This window comes from Macrotis lagotis, chromosome 1, assembly GCF_037893015.1.
Source record: "Macrotis lagotis isolate mMagLag1 chromosome 1, bilby.v1.9.chrom.fasta, whole genome shotgun sequence".
Taxonomy (NCBI): domain Eukaryota; kingdom Metazoa; phylum Chordata; class Mammalia; order Peramelemorphia; family Peramelidae; genus Macrotis; species Macrotis lagotis.
In genome coordinates, this window is record NC_133658.1 from 351,943,591 (window position 1) to 351,966,339 (window position 22,749).

Genomic DNA, 22,749 nt, shown 5'->3' on the forward strand with positions numbered 1-22,749 from the left:
AAGAATCTCTTCTCGTTTTTCCTGGAGCATTTGATTAGCTAGTAGTCAATTTCTATAGGAAGGGAAAAGAAATCAACCCTTTAAATACAAAGAAAGAAAGGATTATTCATTAGGAAAAAACTATCCTCCACTGTGAACTGCACTGGCATTTCAGACAATGCAATCATTTGACTTGATTCTTTCTCTTTATAGCTTCTGCAGAAATCTGGTCAAGAAGAAATTCTTTAGACACAAGTTTCTTGCCATCTCAGTCAAATGGACTATGTTTCCTAAAGGCGAGACTTTTAGTAACCAACACTACCTGGTCCAGTATGAAACATTTAATTTTTAAAGATCTGAGATTCAATTAAAAGCAGATTCCATAAAAAGGATAAGCTCCACTCCACTTTGGTTATAAAGGCAAGTTTGTGTGTGGAGGAAAGTAGTCACTGATGAAACTGTGCAGCTTCTTTCTTTCTTTCTTTCTTTCTTTCTTTCTTTCTTTCTTTCTTTCTTTCTTTCTTTTTGGGTTTTGCAAGGTGGTTAAGTGGCTTGCCCAAGGTCACACAGCTAGGTAATTATTAAGCATCTGAGACCGGATTTGAACCCAGGTACTCCTGACTCCAGGACCGGTGCTTTATCCACTGTGCCACCTAGCCGCACATGTATTAAGTTTTTAAAGAATGTTTCATCTCTACACAGATAATTCTCAAAACTTAAGAAAATACAGAGCTCTTTTATGAGAAAAATATAGTTCTAATATCAAAATCATAAAAGGATAAAATAAAAACATACCAATACGATTCATTTATAGCTAATCAAATTTTTAATATAAAACCCCAGTAAAAAAGATTATAGCAATCATTCACTATGATCAAGTTGGATTTGCAGCAGAGATGCAAGGAGGGTTCAAGATAATAAAAACCAAGGATATAATTAGCCATATTAAAAATAAATTAATACCCCATAGTATATCATTAGGTGAAGAAAAAGTCTTTAATAAACTACTATCCTCATTATGTTTTAAAAAAAAAAAACTCTTACAAAGCATAGACATAGAAAGATCTTTTTTCTTTTAAAAATGATAAAGAATATCTTTCAAAAGCAAAAGCTAGTATTATAAGCAATGGGGAAATAACAAGCTTTCCCAAAAACACAGGATTATTAATTTGACACAGTTCTAGAAATGCTAACAACATTACTATGACAAAAGAAAAAAACTAAAGAGACAAAATAATTCCCGTTGGCTTGCTACTACAGGTTTACTTTAAAAATCAGCAAAGAAACTACCTGAAATGACTAACAGCTTCAGGAACTCAGGATATAAAATAATCCTTCAAAAATCAATAGCATTTCTATTCAGTAATAATAAAATCCAAGAGGGAATAATAGAAAAGGAAATCTCATTCCAAATAAAAACACATAAAATACCTGGAAGTCAATCTACCAAGGACACTCAAGAGTTGTAAAATATAATTACAAAACACTCTTCCAAAAAATAAAGAGATTAATTATGTGTAGGTCATGGTAATATAATAATGACAATACTACCTAAATTTATAGATGTAATGATATTATTCTAAGTACCAAGGGGACACTTGACAGAGTTAGACAAAATAATAAGGAAATTTATTTGGAAGAAAAACAGATCTAGAATATTAAGAAAAACAATGAAAATTTAGGAATAAAAAAAGGACGGTACTAGATTTCAAATGTAAAGCAGGAAATATAAAAATTATTTAGGTTTAGTTAAAAAATAGAAAAGTAGATCAATGGAAATAGACTAGAAAAGGAAGAATCTGATAAACCTTAAAGCATATAGTACTCTATCTGGGGCTATTTCCCCAACTTAACATTAACAGATTTACAAATTGGGAGGGTGTGTGTGTGTGTGGTGGAATGGTTAGAGGGATGACACCTTAGGATTCATGGGGATTCATAAGATGAAAGCTTTAGGCCATTAGCCTCCCTCCAGTTTCTCCTTAACAGTCAACCAATAGATATATGGTCTCAAAGCAAAGGTATCTCCTAATGGTTACATGGTTAACAACAGTGCTTATAAAACATTCTCCATGATAAACATGGGGCACACTCTGCACCAAAAATATAATTATGTAAAGAACTGGAACAGACAATGTAATAATAATAAGGCATTGGAGGCTTTTCACACCTGTGGCATTATGGGGTCTTGATACTCTCTCCACATGAAGTTACCACACTACTGGAATCTCCAGGGTACAGTGACTCTGGTTGATCATTTGGCTAGGATTTTCCCCTCAACTCTAAATTCCCAGAACTAGTTCTCTCAAGTTCTTCTTTGCTGCTAATGGTATTGATCCTTAAAGTTACCTCATGCTTCAAGTTATTTGACTTGATTCCTTCTTTGCTCCATCTCTCTCAAATGGGCTTGTACACTAGCTTTCTCCATGCTTAGAATGCTCTCTCCTCATCACTGACTTCTGGCTTCCTTTAAGTCCTTGTTAAAATCCGACCTTCTATAGAAGCCTCTCCTGATCTTCTTTAATAATTCCTTAATTATTATTTCCAACTTATCATGTATATAGCTTGACTGTACATAGTTGTTTGAATATTGTCTCTTCCCACCCCCACCCCCTACCATTAGAGTGTGAGCTCCTTGAATAGAATTGTTTTTTGCACCTTTTAAAAAAATCACCTATGCTTAGCACAGTTCCTGGCACATAGTAAACATTTCATATATATTTATTAACTGAATGACTGGAGAGCTGGTGTCTGCTCCCTACTGTATTTAGTACCTCCTACTGGGCATATAATTTCAATGCCATGGTTAGTGATGAAGGGAAGAAACCTGTCCTCCTCAATCACTTTTGGGCACAGGAGTCACATACTTTTCTTTTTTTTTATGCAAAGCAATGGGGGTTAAATGACTTGCCCAAGGGCTAAGTTAGATTTGAACTCAGGTCCTTCTGATTCCGGGGCAGTGCTATCTTCACTGCACCACCTAGCTGCCCCCACATAATTTATTTTTTTAAAAAACTGCTTGTAATTTGGATATACTGAAGAAGTCAACAAGTTTGGTTTTCAAAGATGACCAGAAAAAAAAAAAAGACCAGAGTCATGGTCAATCTTCACCTGACATTGTTAATTAAACTGGATTAGTTGAGTCATTTGTGACCAAAATACTCAAGGTCATAACACAAAAAGGTTAAGAGAGAACCAAATTGGATACTTTTAACAGCTATAACTAGGAAATGAATTCTTAAGCAAATAAAGGATGGAAATTATTATTAAAGATAAAATCAATAGTTTTTTATTACATGAAACTGAAAAGCTATTGCACTAATAAAATGCAACTAAGGATAAGAAGGGAAGTGTTGAACTGGAAAAATAATCTTTGTATCAAATATCTCTATGCATCTGATAAACAAGGTATATAAAGAACAAATATGTAAGAACAAAAGATTATAGATAAGTGGTCAAAGAATATGAGCAATCAATTCACAAAAGAAAAACTGCAAACTATTAACATGAAAGAATGTTCCAAATTTCTAATGGGAGATAAAAAGCATATCAAGCAGTTCTGAGGGTTTCAATTAATAACCAGTCTGATCATTTGTGGTTTGTTTTTCCTTTCACTGACTCAGTGGTGGTGGGGAAAGAGGATAAGCCCCACGGGGCTCTGGAGTCAAACCTTCTGGCACAATGGGACCTACTCTCCATACTGTGTCAGGTAGGGAGCTTGACTGCTGCCGTACACTTATCAAACAGTAACTCAGGTGTCCTAAGGAGAGTTCAGGAAGGACAGAAACTTCCCATAAAGTATTAGAGCAAAATCTTGCTTGATCTTAATTTTCTTTTGCAAGGCAATGGAATTAAGTAACTTGCCCAAAATCACACATCTCAATAATTATTAAGTGTCTGAGGCTGGATTTGAATTCAGGTCCTCCTGACTCCAGGACCAATACTCTATTCACTACACCATCTAGCTGCCCTCCCTTTTTTTTTGTTTTTTTTTGCAAGGCAATGGGGTTAAGTGGCTTGCTCAAGGTCACACAGCTAGGTAATTATTAAGTGTCCGAGACTGGATTTGAACCCAGGTACTCCTATGGGATTACTTTTAACAGAGAAGGAAGGGAAGTAAAGAGGGGATACATTGGGAAATGGAAGTGAAATAAAACCAAAAGAATAAAATTTTTTAAAGCTGCTTCAAAACACTAAAAAATATTGCAAATTAAAACAACTTTATTTCATATTAAATTAGCAAAGATGACAAAAGACAGTGTGGGATGTGTTATTAGAACACAGCTACATTAAATATACTACTAATTGTACTTTAAGAGATGAGTAAGTTGACCTTTCCTTTTTTTAATTTTCAAAATTGCTACATTTATTTTTCAATTATACACTAAACAGACATAATTTTAGTAAAGAAAAAGATTGCTACTAATAGCTTATTGATCTCATTAAACAGCTCCATGCTACCTCAGCATTCTTTTTTATTTTCCAATTATATACAATGGTAGTTTCTACCAAACATTATTTTTGCAAGGCTCTGAATTACATTTATTTTTTATGCAAAATATTAAACAATCTACTGAAAGTAATACAGGGGAAGATGTTATCTAGCTTAAATCAGAAGGTCTAAAAATAGGTTTCCAAATAAATTCAAAACAATCCATACATCTATAAGAATTCTTACCAGCTCCTTTCACACATTAAAGCTACCTACTGCTTCTTTCTTTGGTTGCCCATTTCAGGAGACTTAGCATACTCAAAATTTAAGAATTTGGAGTTGAGAGACTTTTGAGATCATCCAGTTCAACCCTTTCATTTTACAAATGAGGAAACTAAGATACTAGAGGGTTAAATCATAACTTCAGTCAAAGAATCTCAGATCAGTTTACCACTTCAACACTATCTGATGATGATGAAAAGGAGTAGACTTCCTTAAATTCCTCTTAGGCTCATTTATTTTATTCTCTGAGAACATCAGTATATTCTAGAGTCACTCATATGACTACCGAGAATCTGGCCCAAATCTAGCTTAGTGTATGATTTTCTTAAAGGGGAAAATAATAGATGAAATCAAACCATATCTAGAATATTACAATCAATATAAGCATTTTAAGGGAGGGATATTGATAAACTAAAGTATATTGCAGTTAACTTTTAAAACTCCTTGTTGTTACATTAAGGGAACAGATAATAGCAGCAGTCTTCAAAATAATCCAAGTACTTTCATGTAGAATCAATTCATCAACTAGCATTTATTAATCACTTACTATGTACCAAGCACTGTGCTAGGAACTGAGAATACAAATACAAAGAATGAAATATTTCTATGTGCAATGAGTTTCAAATGGGGGAATATAAGTACATGGGGAAAAAATATATAGCATACGCATGTATACACACAAAGAAGTTAAACATAAGATACTGCGTGGGAAAGAAGACACTAACAGGTGGGTGCAGAAGGAAGGGTCAGGAAAGGCTCCATGGAGAAGACAGTGCCTATGCTTCATCTTAAAGGAAAAGAAAGACTGAATCAGAAACAAAGAGGAAATGCATTTCAGGCTTTAGAAATGATCAGGACAAAAATACTGGAGTTGAATTGTCTTGTGTAAGGAAAAGAGAAGTGATCAGTTTGGCACGATCACAGAATGCAAGAGAGGAAACAGTGTCCAATGAGTTTGAAAAGACAGTTTGGGATTTGGTTGTATAAGGCTTTAGAATCAAAATAGCATTCTAGAAGCAATAGGATGTCACTAGTATTGGTTGAATAAAGAAATTACATGGCCATATCTATGCTTAAGAAAAAAAAATCACTTTGACAGCAGTGTGTATAATGAACTAGATAGGTAAGAGATTAACTGGCAGACAAATTGGGTGGAAGGCAAATGTAATTGCTGAATGGTACAAGATGGTTCATGAAGTCTACCAGAAATTCCATCCACTAGGAATATGCAGAAAGGATTTCTGCACTGGGGAAGAGGCTAGACTAAATTACTTGTGGTGAGATAATCTTTCCCAATTATAAGAGGTCATGACTTCAGGAAAAAAAGGATCACTTCAAAAAATTTGAGCTACTAAATCCAAATCTTCATAAAACCTAGAAGCAAGAAAAACAGGAATCATTTATTATCTTTGGAAATCTGTCTTTCTGAAATATCTGCTAGAATATCTAAGGCTGTCAATGTTACCCATAAAGAAATATTCAAAGTTATCAGTTTATTAAGCATATTTTTGAAAACTGACAGCACAAGCATTGCTTCTCCCATCATAGGTTTTCACTATATATATATATATATATATATATATATATATATATATATATATATATATATATATATATATATATATATATAAAACTCTATTGGCAATTTTGTTACTTAGCTGTAATGAAAATTCATTCCAACACAAACTCTAAGAAAGGATTCCTTTTGCTAACTTTACATGAAAATATCTTGATTCCACCCTTACCAGCATCAATATCTTGAACATATCATCAACAGCTTTGAATCACAATTTAATTCATCTTACCATATACATAAAATCTAATTTAAAATATACTGAATGGTGGAATGTCAGGTTTTCCCCCCTACTAAGTAGTTAAGTAGTTGTATTAAATAGTTTAATATTGAACAGGGTAGATAATTTAATATATGCTTGTGATATTAAATTGAGAAAAGGATAGAATTTGAGGAAGATGACAGAACACCAGATGAATCTTAAATAAGGGAATGTTAACCAAAATGAAGATTTAGACTTAGTAGCTCAAATTAGATAAATTTACTGGATAATGAAAAAAATATGTAGTATCATCGGTCAAATTTTACAATGGTAATTGCCAATCACAGAAGAGCCACACAACCACTTAGCAATAGTAACCTCCTTCTTTCTAACTTTGCATGGTTTAGGTTTTTTTTTTTTTGAACAGAGGTTCAGGTTGCTAAAATCTAGAGAGGTTATCTATAATATACTTCTGATCTAATAACTTAATAACCCTGTTTAAAAAAAATAGTAAATAAGGTTAACTTCAGCTTGATCTAATCTCAATGAAGACCCACTGGTTATATATGAATACCTTTTTCTTGATGTTCTGAATTTTCTGCATTAAAATTGTTCTAGAATTTTAAAATTTTCAACTTAAATACCAAAAAGGAGCATTTCCATATACACAGAATATAAAGAATTGTATATATGAATGAAATCTCTATTTTTAGTATTTTAAAAAAGTATACAATAGAGTCAGGAGTACCTGGGTTCAAATCCGGTCTCAGACACTTAATAATTACCTAGCTATGTGGCCTTGGGCAAGCCACTTAACCCCATTTGCCTTGCAAAAAAACCTAAAAGTATACAATAAATTACACACATTAAAAAAATCCTAATTGTTATTTCCTTCCAAAAATCCTATGCTCCTATGAACATTTTTTAAACATTTCAATACTAAGAAGTAGGCGTGGCAAGTATTATTATCCCAATTTGTTAGTTAGTGACCTTAGGTTTGTGGCACTGTGGATTGAGCACCAGACTTGGATCACAAAGTCTCATCTTCCTGCATTCAAATCTGACCTCAGACACTTTGTAGCTATGTGGTCCTGGGAAAGTCACTTAACTTTTGTTTGCCTTAGTTTCCTCATCTGTAAAAGAAGCTGAAGAAGGGAATAACAAACCATTCCAGCAAATTTGCCAAGAAAACCCCAAAGGTCACCAAGAGTCGGACACAACTGATATGACTAAACAGGAATATTACATGATATATGTATACCATAAATTGTTCAGGCATCATCCAAAGGATAGATATCCTCTGAAATTTTAGTTCTATGCTTTTCCTTTTTTTCCCCCCATCTCCTCTTTAGGAGAAGGAAGTTTGATTACTCCCTCCCCAATATTATTCTCCTCTTGTGCACCACTCCCTCTCTATGCCTGGGTTTCTCTACTAAGTTTGCTATATTTCAACACTAAAGTGCATTGAATGTGTGTTTAATCCTCCTCCACGGTTCATTACAGTTAAGAATTAGATTCATTAGATAGATACCTGTTCCCCTGACTCTTCTCAGTTTTGACTATTCTCACTTATGCTAATTTTGAGAGATAGCACTTTTCAACTTATTCCTCCTTTCTGCACTAGAGTATTTCTCCTTTTACCCTCTGTTTCCTCTTAGAGCCCTCACAACAAATGAATTCTCCTCATCTCCAATATCTCTATTTTTGTTCAATTAACTCTTTCATTATTCTCCAAAGTCTTTAAGGTTCTTACAGGACACGTCTCTTTCTCATCCTACAAGAATGTTAGCTCTATATCATAATGCAGCTTCCTCTAGGCTAAATTTATCCTTCTAGGTTTCTTCAGAATCTTGTATTAAAATTTCAAAGTTCCAATTCAGCTTTGGTCTATTCATCAGAAATTCTTGAATGTCTGCTATTACATAAAATATCCATTTTTCTCCATTTAGACTTATACTCAGCTTTGTAGGGTTATTCTTGGATGTAAGCCTGTATCTTTTGCCTTTTGGAATACTGTATCCTAACATCTCCTCTTATTTTATATCGAAGCTGACAGGTCTTGTATGATTCTGACTATGGTTCCTTGGGACTTAAAGAGCTTCTTTCTGAATACTTGTAATTGATCTTTGACAAGAGAGTTCTGTATTTTGACATGACATTCCTGGGACTTTTTCTTTGGGGCTTTAAGATAGCAATCAGTGGATTCTATCCTTATCATTCTGGTGCTAACAAATCTGGACAGGTTATTTTTAAGATTCTTGAAATAAAAGGTGGAGACCTGTTCTCATATGGTCTTTAAGGACTTTAAATTCTTAGATGATATGTTTTTGTTTTCTAGAATCCACTGTACAGATGATTTGCCATTTTCTGCCCTATTTGTTCTCCTTCCAATTCTATTATAGACTTTATTTCACTTGTTCTATCTTAATTCATTTCTTCTAGGAATTTATACAGTTTTTGTAAAAAATCAATTTATTCCTTTGCCCTCTCTACTTTTAGTTTTTGATTTTTTACAGAGTTCATTTTTTCTCCCAAACTACATTTTTATAACATCTTTAGATACAGAATAATTTCTATGCTTAACAATATCTTCTTTAGCTCAGTCTTCTCCCCAGTTCTAATTTCTAAATTAGGGTTTTGAGACAAGGACAGGCTTGATGTGTTTTGTGTGAGGTAATTGATCCTGGCTGGCCTTATTCTAGATCACTAAGATTCATTCCTCTACTGATCTTCTTATCTCTTTCAGTTTAGAATCCCGATTTTTGAGGTTTAGAGTGCTATATGGTCAGGGTCTCTAATATTATTTCCAGGCAGAGAGCTAGGGATCTCAGAGTTTGGGAACCTGAGTTCTAGTCTTTCATACAACATTAGACACTTGCTATTGTGGTGTCTTCTAAGGTGTCCACTAAGGACTTACAGTCACTCTGCAACTTTCTCAGGGCAGTCTGCTACTCTACGGCAAGACTCAGAACCTTGCAAGCTATATATCTTTTCCATTTATGGTCATGCTGGGGGACTGCCAGTTTGTTTACATATACTGTTGTTGGTGGGCCCCCTTTTCTGTTGTCTGTGAGTCTCTGGTTGAATTTGGGTACAGTTATGGGTAGTAGTTTCTCACTGAATTTCTTAATTATTCAATCTAATGCAAATTTCAAGGTTTTACTAGAATAGGAATATGAGGGGCTAGACCTGTCTTCATTTGGTCAGACACTCTGACTATAAACCACATTTGAGAAAACACTGAATACGTACTGAAATCAAGCTTATTGCCTGTATTTTGTAGAAACTTTGGTTCCTTCAGTAATCTTTAGAAAAAAACTCTACTTCTAGCAAATCAGTAATTTTTTTCATAACATCTAACTAATCAAAATAGACCCCCATTATTTTAGGGAAATTGCCAATTTCTATTTTTTGATAAAAATATTCTTTATATAAGATGCTAATTTAAGTGAATATTATAATAGCAAAAGTAGAAATTGCTGGTATCTCTGTCACCTTTTCATTCTAACAGATTGTCCTAAAATGGCAACAAGATGAGACTACAATTAGTACGATCACTGTACTAGTGCTGAGGTTAGGGGCAAAAAAAATGAAGCCAAATATAAGGAATAACAAGAGGAAAGGGCAATAAATTTTTGTTTTTGTTTTATAGTATCTTTTATATAAAAATCTTTGCATATATAGGCATTGAATGTTCCTAAACTAAGGTGCCATTTGTAATAAATATAAATTACTGGTTAAGACTGCCCCCAGAATCTGAAGCTTAACTTTCAACAATATAAAGCTCTAAAGTTATTTCAGGGAAGTTCTACATGATTCCACGATAGTACAACCTCTGAATATCAAAAAAAAATAGCATAATCAGAAAAAAAACCTAAAAAATTTTGATACCAAAAGAAATATGGTCCTAGACAGATGATAAAAAGGTTGGTAAGGTTAGGTGCTTAATCAGAAACCATGTAATATACATACATATTGCCATTAGTGGACTACAATTCACATAATCAAGTAGCTGAACTCAATTCTTTGTGCCAAAAGAATAAAATTTATAATGGTAGTGAGTACATGGGGAGCTAGGTGATGCAGTAGATAGAATGCCAAGTCTGGATTCAGAAAGATTTATCTTCCTGAGTTCAAATCTGACTTCAGACATGTACTGTGTGACCTTGGACAAGTCACTTAACCCTCTCTGTCTTAGTTTTCTAAAATTAGCTGGAGAAGGAAGTAGCAAACCACTTGAATATCATTTCCAAGAAAACCCCAAATAATGTCACAAAAAGTCAGACATGACAATAATAAAAAGTGAGTATATCCTCCTGATAGAACAAGTGTACAAAAAAGGAAAGTACAAATATCTTGTTCATTTTTTTGGAGAAAATTTTTAATTCTCTTATAAAAAAACAATGCATGATTATGTTTGAACCACTTCAAAAGAAGAAAGCCGAAGAGAAACATACTGGGAGAGGAGGAATGTGAGGGAAAATGGGGCAAGTCATTTCACAAAAATGGGTCATGAAAGGAAGACTATAAACTAGGGGATTTGGGAAAAACAGCTGACCTTTAAACCTCATTCTCATCTGAACTGGTACAGAGAAGGAGGAATACATACACACACACACACACACACACACACACACACACACACACACACAGACACACCCCCCCCCAGAAATTCATCTCATCCAAAAAAGAAAGTAGGAAAGGGGGAAAGAGGAAAAAAAAAACAGTAAGGAGAATAGATCAAAAGAGGCAATGGTCAGAAGCAAAAGAGACTCATAAAAAGAGAACAGAGCAGAAAAAAAAGGAAGGAAAAGCAAAAGATAATAGAATGGAAAACAAGAGTTAGCAGGTATGACTGAATGGAATGAATTCAATCATCTAAAGGAAGAGGGCAGAAGAAAGGATTAGAAAACTTTATCCAACAATATGTTACTTACAAGAAACCTAACTGAATTAGAAGATACACTTAAGAGTTAAAAATAAGGGGCTGGAGCAGGATCCAATGCTTCAGTTGAAGTAGAAAACACAGGAGTGGCAATGATCTCAGACAAAGAAAAACATAGATATAATTAAGAAAGATTATTAGAGAAACTACATTTTGGCAAAAGGTATCAAAGGCAATGAATTAATATGAATACTGAACATATACACCTGACAGCATCCAAATTCTTTTTTTTTAGATTTTTTCAAGGCAATGGGGTTCAGTGTCTTGCCCAAGGCCACACGGCTAGGTAATTATTAAGTGTCCGAGGCCGGATTTGAGTCCTGGAGTCAGGAGTACCTGGGTTCAAATCCAATCTCAGACACTTAATAATTACCTAGCTGTGTGGCCTTGGGCAAGACACTGAACCCCATTTGCCTTGCAAAAACCTAAAAAAACAAAAGGAATTGTTTTTGGGGAAGAGAAAAACAATAAAATAGATAATGTCATTAGCTATTTGCTTAAAAAAAGAAGAAAACCAAGTTACCAGCATCAAAAATGAAAAAAAGATGAATTCACAAACAAAGAACAAGAAATAAAAGCAATTATTAAAAGTTATTTCATCTATCTATATGCTGAAACTGACCGTCAAAATGAATTCAATGAATAGTTATAAAAAATATAACCTGCCCAGATTAAAAGAACAGGAGATCAAATATTTAAGTAATGTTACATTAGAAAAAAATTAAGCAAAACACTCCTAGGAAAAAACCTAGGAGTAGATGTATTTACAAACAAATCTATCATATTTAAAGAACAATTAATTCTAATACAACAAAAACTGTTGGAAAAAAAAAACAAGTAAAGGAGTCCTACCAAAATCCTTCTTTGGCACAAATACGACCTTGATACCTAAACTAAGAAGAGTAAAAACAAAGAGAGAAAAACTATAGACCAATTTTACCAATGAATATTGATATAAAAAATTTTAAGAAAATATTACCAATGAGATTACAATGCTACATCACAAATATCATATACTAAGAACAGGCTGGATTTATATCTTCAATGCAGGACTGGTTCAACACTGAAAAAAATTATAGGCATCACTGACCATATTAATAGCACAAACAATTTACAAAAAGCTCTTAAGAAAAATACAACACTTATTCTTTTTTTAAAAAAATTAGAAAGTATAATGATAAATACATCTTTCCTTAAAATCACAAGTAGTATCTAATAAAACCAAGAGCAAGCATTTATCTGTAATGAGGATAAGCAAGAAATCTTTCTGATAAAATGAGGAGTGAAGTAAGGATGTTTATTATCACCATTATTATTTAATATTTTACTATTCTAGCTATAGCTAGAAATGCAGTAAAACAAGAAAAAAGAAATTGAAGGAATAAGCAGAATCAAAAAAGAAACAAAACTATGATTTTTTTTGTAGATGACATGAAAGTTTACCTTGAGAATTCTAGAGATTCAACTAAAAAACTAATTAAAACAACCACTTTCCCAAAGTTGCAAGGTATAAAAATAAAGTGACAAAAATCATTAACATTTCTATATATTACAACAAAACCAAGCAGGAAGAGTTAGCTTTTTAAAATAACTACAGACAGCAATTACTTGGGAGTCCACCTTACCAAAGTACAAGTACTATATAAACTTAATAACAAACACTCTTCACACAAATAAAAATAGAGCTATGTAACTGGAGAAGTCTTAATTGTTCAAATCTTAATTTTTGCCCAAGTCAATTTAAAACTGATAATGCTACCTAAAATAGTTTACTTATTCAGTTCTATTCCGATCAAACTACCAAAGAATTACTTTGTAGAGCTAGAAAAACAATAACAAAATTCCTCTGGGAAGAAAAAAGCAATCAATAATATCAAAGGAATCAATAAAAAAAAGAGGAAAGATAGGAGGCTTTCTATTACCAGACCTCAAACTATACTTAACAAAGCAGTATTCATCAAAACAATTTGGTACTGAGTAAGAAATAGAGAGACTGACTAGTGGAACAGATTAGGTGTACAATGAATAGAAGCAAATATGCACAATAAATTAGTCTTTGTAAAACTCAAAGATCCTAACTATTGTTGTAAGAACTCACTATTCAAAAAAAATGTTGGGAAAACTAGAAAGTAGTCTGATAGAAACTAGGCATAGTTTCTAAGATAAGTTCAAAATGGTTACATGTTTTGGACACAAAATGTGATATCATAAACAAACTAGCAGAGCATGGAAGAAATTGCCTATTGATTTATGGATAGTGAAAGAATTCATAATAAAATGAGAGATGTTCATTGGAGGTAAAATAATTTGATAATGTGCAATTAAAAATGTTTGTACAAGCAAACCAATGCAACTAAAATTAGTAAAAGCAGGAAAATGGTAAAAATCTTTACAGCAAGTTTCTCTGGATAAAAGCCTCATTTCTAAGATATCTTAGGGAACTGAGTCAACCTCACAAAAATAAGAGTCTTTCTCCAATCGATAGTCAAAGAATATGAATTGGCATATTTCAGAGGGAGAAATAAAAATTATCAATAGCTAGATGATAAAATTCTCTAAATCATTAATAATAAGAGAAATGCAAATTTAAATAACTCTGAGATACCACCTCACACTTATTATATTGGCTAAGATGACAAAAGGAAAATGACAAATGCTGGGGGGAGGGATATAGAAAAACAGGTAAAACTAAATCAATTCACTCTTTGTGAAGCTGTGAACTAATCTAAGTCATCAGTAAAGAAATTTGGAACTGGGGTGGCTAAGTGGCATAGTGGATAAAGCACCTGCCCTGGAGTCAGGAGTACCTGGGTTCAAATCCGGCCTCAGACACTTAATAATAATTACCTAGCTATGTGGCCTTGGGCAAGCCACTTAACCCCGTTTGCCTTGCAAAAAACTAAAAAAAAAATAAAAATTTGGAACTATGTTCAAAAATCTATTAAATTGTGCATACCTTTTGACCCATCAATACCTCTACTAGGGATATCTGCCAAAGTGATCAAAGAAAGAGGAAAAAGAACTTATGTGTAGAAATAAATATCTATGGCAGATCTCTTTTTGCAGTGGTAAAGATCTGAAAACTGAGGGAATGCTTGCTCATCAATTAAGGAATGGCTAAACAAGTGATATGAATAAGCTGAGATACTATTGTTCTTCAAGAATCATGAAAGGGATAATTTCAGAAAAAAATTTGGGATGTCCTGGATGAGCTGAAGCAAATTAAAGTAAGGAGAACAAATTCATATAATAATAGCAATTATGTAAGGAAAATCAACTTTGAAAGACTTGAAAACTAATCAACACAGTGACTCACCACAATTGCAAAGGATTCATGAGGAAACTGCCATATACGTTAAAAAAAAATTATTTAAGGCAACAGGATTAAGTAACTTGCCCAAGGTCAAAGGCTAAGTAAGTATTAAGTGTCTGAGGCCGAATTTGAACTCAGGTGCTCCTGACTCCAGGGCCTGTGCTCTATCTACTGCATCATCTAGCTGCCCCTACTATATACTTTCAAATAGAGAATTGACAGACTAAGGAATATAGATTGAAGCATATTTTCTTCTCTATCTTTCATTGTCTTTTTTGTGGGTGGGGTGAAGGGTGATATATCTAATATAGTAATTTGTTTTGTGTAACGGTACATATTTGTAGTAGATATTCATTTTTCTTGCTTTCTCAAAGGATAGGAAAAAAAATTAGAAACAGAAAATAAAGTAAAAAAAAAATTTAAATCCCAGAAACAACACATGAAAATGTCAGAAACTAAAGTATATTGTCATACTGCAAGCAATAAGGGATATACTCTAAGATCCTGCCCTTCATGAACTACTCAGAACTTGATGCCAAGTTAAGGAAAGAATGCTTATCAACATCATTAGCATTATACAATCCTCACAATTCAAGTCAACAAGCATTTATTTATTAAGCACAATGTGCCAGACACACACTATTATAAAGTAACGTAATGAAAAATCTCTAGTGACAGAAAGTTCAACTTGAGACAGACCAGTTTTTATCTAACTGTCACTTTTAATAGTAATATAATCCAAAAAGGAATATCTGTGAAGAAAAACAAATAAAGCAAGAAAATCGGTTAGTTAGAACTTTCTGTAATTCATTCATTTCCCTTTCTTGAATTAGAATTTACTGCCAGGCAGTAACTTTTGAATCATTTAAGTGATTAATCAGAGAAGATTAACCAGTTTTCTTGTCTCAAATGAAAAATAGGAAAATAAAATGCATCAGAAGTAGGAAAATGTTAAAAGATTTTCACATACATCCAATTTGGAACATTCTTTTTCAACTAACTGTTCTGGTACTATTGTACAAGTACCTGTGTTGATGCCTTAGATCACTATTAGACTTTCATTTTCCCTAGCACAACATGGACTGCGCTAATAATAATTTTGTAAAATATTTTGTAAACCTTAAAGAGCTATATAAAAGTCATCTACTGTCATAAAAACTTTTTATACAACACATATAATATATATACATTATATATGTATATATAACATTAAAAATCAAGTTGGTAATCTCAAACTGTGCATTTAGTTCAGGATGTGTCTGGAGTTTTAAAAATCATTTTATCAAGTGATTATATCAATGGGAACAAGCATTCTTTCCAACAATGAAGGTATCAAATTTTCCATGCCTCTTCTTCGTAAGACACTGTCCATGTCCTATCACACATTCACTAAACATGACAGAGGCCTTTCTCAATTTCTTCTAGAAATGAAGATACCACTGAAGTTCATGGGCTTTCAATAGTAATCTTATGCTCTCATCACATGACTAGCCCTTTTTTTTTGCACTTATATTTGATCACATCCTTCATACTGCTTTGCCTTTATGGTTTCTTTTTTTGTAATATGTCACAGACTACTTATGCACCTTTTTATTGCTTTATTCCCAATTGGAATTCTCTGGAGCTTGCATTTCATGACTCACAGATATACAACATCACTGGATGAATACTGCTATTAAAGATATGGGCTTTTGTTTTCAGGGAGAAGCAAAGGGCCATTAACCACTCTGTTCAGTATAGACAAATGCACAGAAGTAAGAACAAATATGTCTAGAAGGAAAAGATCTGGGTAATGAGGGAGATGTGACAAATATGTTGACATTTCAAGTCACAGGTAAATTTAGAAATGTGTTCTAAAATTATAACCATATTTAAAAGTCTCTCCAGGATATCAAAATTGTTTCATTGTGGTTGAACTATGAAACCTTATTCCTGCTCAGTAGGAAGCACAATATCCTAGAAAAGGAACTAGATCTGGAATCAGAATTTAGGTTTCAAACCTAGTGCTGTCCTTCACTATCTGTGTGACACTTGGCGATTGATTCTGTTTTCCAGGCATCTGAAAAATGTAGGTATTGGACTAAATGACTTCCAAGATCTATTCTAGGTTCCAATGAAATCAGATCCTTGAAAATTTACTTGTTTGAATTAAGTGTTCAAAGAGAGTTTCTGCTCTAACCAAAAATTATATTACTCATCTCATTAAAATGAACACCAAATACCTGCAATTCAAATTTTCCTAAAAAGTTCATATCCACAGTATCACAGAATTTTGGCCAAGAGACTATTTTTTCTATCCAGTCATAAATGAAAATGGGATTATCAATTTTCTTGCAAATAGCATATTATCTGAAAAGTGACACTTTTGAAAGAGGTCTTTATAAATATTTTAAGAATTACATGAAAAATATACTTGCTTCAGTTATTTCAAGGATTTAAAACTTTTGACCACCCTCTCTGCAATCCCTTTATAACTAGATGGTTTTCAGGGGTTGCTGTAGAGGGAAGAAAAAAAACAACAAAAACCATTCCATGGGCAACCTTGTAGTGAGTCTCTCAAAACATAACTAGGGCAGTCTTAATAAACAACAAATAGAGTCAATCATCAGCCCGGGCTCAAAGCCTTGAGAAATGCAGTAATTAAAGGAATACTTTTCAAATATTAAAAAAATTCACTCAGTTGTATTTGTCAGAATGTCAAAGGGATTAATAAGTATTTCTGAAGAGATAAAAGGGAGAATAAAAAGGACAAATAGGAAAAAACAAATAAATATCAAAATTGTCTCTCCAAATGAGAACATTAAAACATCCGAGTTTGCTGATATGAACAAATCACTATGCTCTTTTGTTTTAAGTTGTTACCAAGAGCCCTTCAAATGGAATTACTGGTGTATTTCTATTCGGGACCCTTTATTCTTGTTGTTGTTGTTGTTGTTTTTTAAGAAAACCCAAGAACTAATAGATAATAGAATATTTTTTTGTTAAAAATGCAAAAAGCTAATGTGCCAAAACATTCAATTATTCCATGCTAAAAGGTTAAAATAATATTGAGCTGATGTTCTTTAAGGGCTTATAAGCTTAACTTCTTGAATTCTTGTTCCCCAATTTTTCAGACATGGAGAAGATTGATTATGTACCCAAAATGGGCTCCTGAGTAGTTATTTTCTACTTTCTGCTAACAAGACCTTCTACCTGCTAACTTCCTCGGAGTAGGATTACAACAAGAAAGTAAGCCAGAGGAAATACAAGTTCCTGTTTCAAGAATCAAGATTATCAAATGTTATAAAGGCAAATAGAACAGAAGATCTGTAAAAGGTAGTTCTTAAATTTTAAATCAACCATTTCAACAAGGCAAGATATCACTCTTCCTCCACTCTTCCTACTTATGAGAACTGCAAAGAATAAGTAAAAATAAAAAGGCCAGAGAGTAAAAAAAGTTCATCAAAAGTAGAAACTTTTAAAAGTTAGAAACTAACACATATTGTTATATAGTAAACAATAATATGGGATACTCTCTGAGACACTGGAACTACTTGGAAAACATTTCTTTTAAAGATAAAATGCCATGTTGGTAATTCTGTGAAGGGAAAAAAAAAGTAAACATTCTTACACTGCTGGTAGGACTGTGGACTGATAAAAACATTTTGGAGGATCATTTGCAGAATTGCAAATATTTTTCAACAAGGATCACAAAGAAAAGGTCAAATCTTATGATCCGGGATCCTACAGCAAACTTTATCCCTAAAACATTACCATAACGCACCTTCTTTTGCGTTCCATCCCCCCCCCCCAATTTTTACTACTACAGTCAAAACTTGGGGAAGAGTAGCCTAGATGTTCAACAATGAAAAGATGGCTGAAAAAATTATGCTAAATTAACACAGAAGTAACATGAGATGTTAATTAGACTGGAAATCAGGAATTAGACTTGGATTCAAGTCCTTCCTCTAACAACAAGGGCTGTTTAATCTCAGATTACAACCAACCTCCTAACAGCTCCAAGAAACTCGTTTAAGATTAGCACAAACTCTAAGAAATACTTATCTGCATTACTAGTAAAAATCTCACCCTGAATTCCCTATATCAACAAAATTATAGATGTGGTCTAAAATTCATATGGCACCATTTAAAACATTAAACAATAAATATAAGGAAATAGAGGGAGAACTATAGAAAGTGTATCAGAACTATACTCACACTGCAAATTATTTAAAAAATAATGAGTACTAAAGACAAATCCAGAGGTGGCAAAACATCAATAGATCTGAAATGATACAAGAGATTTTTTTTTTGCCTATTTGCTTTTTATTCACGTAATTGCCACATGCCTGAGTTGGAAGGAACCTTAATGGTTGGAAGTATTAGTACTAATACTAGTAGTTAGGATTTACAATGTTTTAAGTTTTGCACAGAAATTTACAAAACATTGTCCCTTTATCCTAACAACGACTCCAGAGAAATAAGGGTTAGTTATTATTATCTTCATCTGACACATGAGGAAAGTGAGGCACAGCAAAGTTAACTGTTTTGCCCAATGTCACACAGCTAATGTGTCTGCATCAGAATTTGAACTCAGGTCTTCCTTGAGCATTCTTACCCACTACCACTTAGGTCCCTAAGTATCTTCTAAGGCAGTCCATTCCACTTTTAGATATCTTCTTGAAGATGTTTTTTCCTCAGATAAATTCCAAGAATTTTTTTTTTTTTTGCAACTTCATCCAGTTCTAGTTCTCCTCTCTGACACCAAGGTTAAATAGCCTCTTTGACTAATGAGTTATGCCTCCTTATCCATAGTTTTCTCTTCCCCGGATTAAACATTTCCATGTTCCTTCAGCCCAATTTCATTTGGCAAGATCTGAGGGCCCGTAATTATCAAAGTTGCTCTTGTCTGGATAATCTCTAGTTCAAAAATGTCTTTCCTAAAGTGTGGTACCTGAACTAAGGAACAAATACTGCTCTGACTGGAGCAGAATACAGCAAAACTCACTTCCCCTGTCCTGTTACTTTACGTTTTTAAATGCAGCCTAAAATGTTGACATTTTAAGCTCCCATATAGCACTGCCTCAAACTGAGTTTGTAGTTCCCTTGAGGAAAAACTGCAGAATAGCCATGTATTAACTTACTTTTACCAACTGCTATGATTTCATGCAAGACTACTTTTTTGGGTATATTAATCAGTTATCTTTACTGAATTAAGTTTATTTTCTAAAAAGCTTAAAATAGTCGCTTAAAGAGAGAAAACTCAGCAGTCTATCTAAATATGAAAAAAAAACAAGCTTTTCCCCTAAAATGATAAAGCTATATTTATAAAACGTACTGTTTGTCTCGAACCACTGTACTGTTACACAATGTATCAAGGTCACGAAGTCAACTCAGTTAATGTTTATCATTACATTGTAGTCCCATCTCCAGTGATATTATCTTCCGAAGCAATAAAAAAATAAAAAAAAGAGATCCCTTTTCATTCCTTTGCTTTTGATGGTTCTGTGCCACTTCTGGATTTTTCCACTGTGGATCTCTAGAAGCAAATTAAACTAAAATAGGTTGTTCCAACTAATGAAGTAAACTTTTGGCTTATTATCCCGTAGGAATTATATACACACAGCAATACCAAGTCTTACGACACGTCAATTCTTGATTCCTGGTCGTTTTGTGTATATGGGGGGGTGTTGAAATATATGAATTTAAGTTAATAGCAAAATCGAGCCCAAGGCTATGCAGTCCAGTTGCTAGAACACCTGGATTCTGTTTTCTTCAAAGATGCCTCGATAATGCCGAGGGATGGAAAGTTGCAGGTCACATTTCCAGTCCTCGTCGCCGGCGCTGCGTGTGGGGGGGTCCTGGGAAAGGCCGGGGGGCGGTCCGGGCAGCCGGCGGGACCACCCTGCCCAGCCGAGCCCGCATCCCGCCCGCTGCTCTCCTGCCACTTCCCAGCTGGGCACGTCTCCCGAGCCGAAGCCCGGCGGCCGGAGCCGCGGGCGGCAGCGGCCACACAAAGCGGCGCCGAACAGGCAGGAGCGGGCGGAGGCGGGCGGGCCGGGCCGGCCTCGGCGGCCCACGAGGGGTCGGGTCTCGGGCGGCCCCTCTCCGCCGGCCGGGCAGCGCGGGCGGCCCGCAGTCCTCCCTCTAGCCAGGCGGCAGGCGGCACGGCGGGCGACCAGTTGGCACAAGTGATTTCCCGGAGGGGCGGCAGCGGCGCGACCTTCCCGGCGACCATCTGCGGGCGCAGCTCCCTCCCCTCCCCCAGCGTTTGTAAACAGCCCGGGCCCGCCCGCCCCTCCACGCCCACCCCTCTCCTCTCCGGCCCTACTTGGGCGTTCTTGGGGCCCCGCGCCTCGCCCCCACCCCCGGCCTCCTCCCTCCGCCAGGCCCCCGGGCCGGCCCGTCCCTGCCCCCTCCGCGCGGTGCTGCGGCCGCTGACACGGGGGGGGGGGCACGGGGGGGGCGGCGGCGCTCACCTGGCCGAGCCGGGAAGGGGGGGGCCGCGCGCGCGGGTCCCGGCGCTGGCGCTCCCCCGGCAGCTACAGGACGAGGCCCCGGCGGCCCCCGCGGCGGCGGCAGGGGCAGGGGCAGGGGCAGCGGCGGACCGGCGCGCGCGGACGCCGGAGCAACTGACTCCAGACGGCCGGAGCCCGCGCGCGCGCGCCCGCGTGGGCCGGCCCCGGCCGGTGGGGAAGGGCGGGAGGCGGAGAGAGGGGAGGGCGAGGAGGGACGGGAGCGCGCGCGCGGGGGCGTGGATGGCCGCGCGGACCGGGAATCTTCAACGGGGAGGGAGGGGGCGGGGCGGGAGCCGGGGCGGAGCTGTCAACGACGAGGAAAGGGTTGCGCAAGCGCGGCGACGTCACGGGGCTGGGGACGGCCGGCGGAAAGGGGGAGGGCGTGTCCGGCGGGCGCATGCGCCAGCCTCCCGTCTGCACCACGTGGGAGGCGCCCTGGCTTCGGCCCCGAGGAAGCCGAGTTGCCCAGTCCAGCTGCATGTTTCCCGGGGGGCCCCGCCGGCGCTCGGCCGGCCGATGGAGTCGGGCGTCGGGGAGACGCGATCTGAAGCCCCGGCTCTTCCGCTAACTTCCACTTCGATGGTGGCCAAGTCTGTCAGGGCCTCAGTTTACTCATCTGTAAAATGAGAACGGACATAAGCCCTTTTCTAGCTCAACAGTTATAAGGGAAGGACAATGATCAGTATGTCAGGGTTTGTCACTGCTCAAACAAGAAAGTCTTTTTATTTCAGCCACTTGCCAGCATAAAGTTCTGCAATACTGCCCCTTCGTTCCCAAATGAGTAAACTTAAGGATTTAGGTGAGTTAGCCTCACTATGACAGTCAAACCCTGAATTCTAACCCATGACCGATTTCCAAATCTAGCATTTGTACCGCAGCCAGAGGAAACTGTCTCTATCCTTGAAAGTTTTTCCATCAGACTTGACCATGCCAAGTAAACATTCTCATAGTTCCCTGGTCTAGGACCACAGAAGTTCTCTTGGCTTGGAGCCTTTGTCATTTAAAAAAAAATTGAATCCATGGGGCGGCTAGATGTCACAGTGGATAGAGCACCAGCCCTGGAGTCAGGAGGACCTGAGTTCAAATGCAGCCTCAGACGCTTAATAATTATCTAGCTGTGTGGCCTTGGGCAAGCCACGTAACCCCATTGCCTTGCAAAAATCTAAAAAAAAAATTGAATCCAGGTGTCCAAGTCATTTCACCTGTTATGGAGCCTGGAAGTACCCATCCCCCTTAAGAATGGGAGTGCCAGAATGGAAGGGACCTTAGAGCTGGTCTTGTTTTACACAGGATGCTTATTCCCAGCTATTTGGGTCATCGGTGTAGAAGTGGATAGAGTAATTGACTGGGATTCAGGAAGACTCATCCAGGTGAGACTTCCTAGCTATGTGACCCTGCTCAAGTCATTTAATCCCGTTTGCCTTAGTTTCCTCATCTGTAAAATGAGCTGGAGAAGGAAATGGCAAACTACTCCAGTCTCTTTGCCAAGAAAACCCCAAATGAGATCATGAAGAACTGAAAAAAAA

The 22,749-nt window shown here is 36.3% G+C and overlaps 1 protein-coding gene across 8 annotated transcripts in view; it reads right to left on the minus strand.

Moving 5' to 3' along the window:
* ZHX3 (zinc fingers and homeoboxes 3) overlaps window positions 1-21,285 on the minus strand; it is a 185,865-nt gene extending 164,580 nt beyond the window's left edge. For 7 of the 8 annotated variants that reach the window (XM_074211986.1, XM_074211979.1, XM_074211977.1 and 4 more), the window contains exon 1: window positions 20,044-20,962. The gene's annotated coding sequence lies outside the window, so the exon portion shown is untranslated. Of the gene's footprint in view, window positions 1-20,043; window positions 20,963-21,184 lie in introns of those variants that run through there. The other variant, XM_074211978.1, reaches the window with a different exon arrangement.
* Between the last annotated feature and the right edge of the window lie 1,464 nt (window positions 21,286-22,749).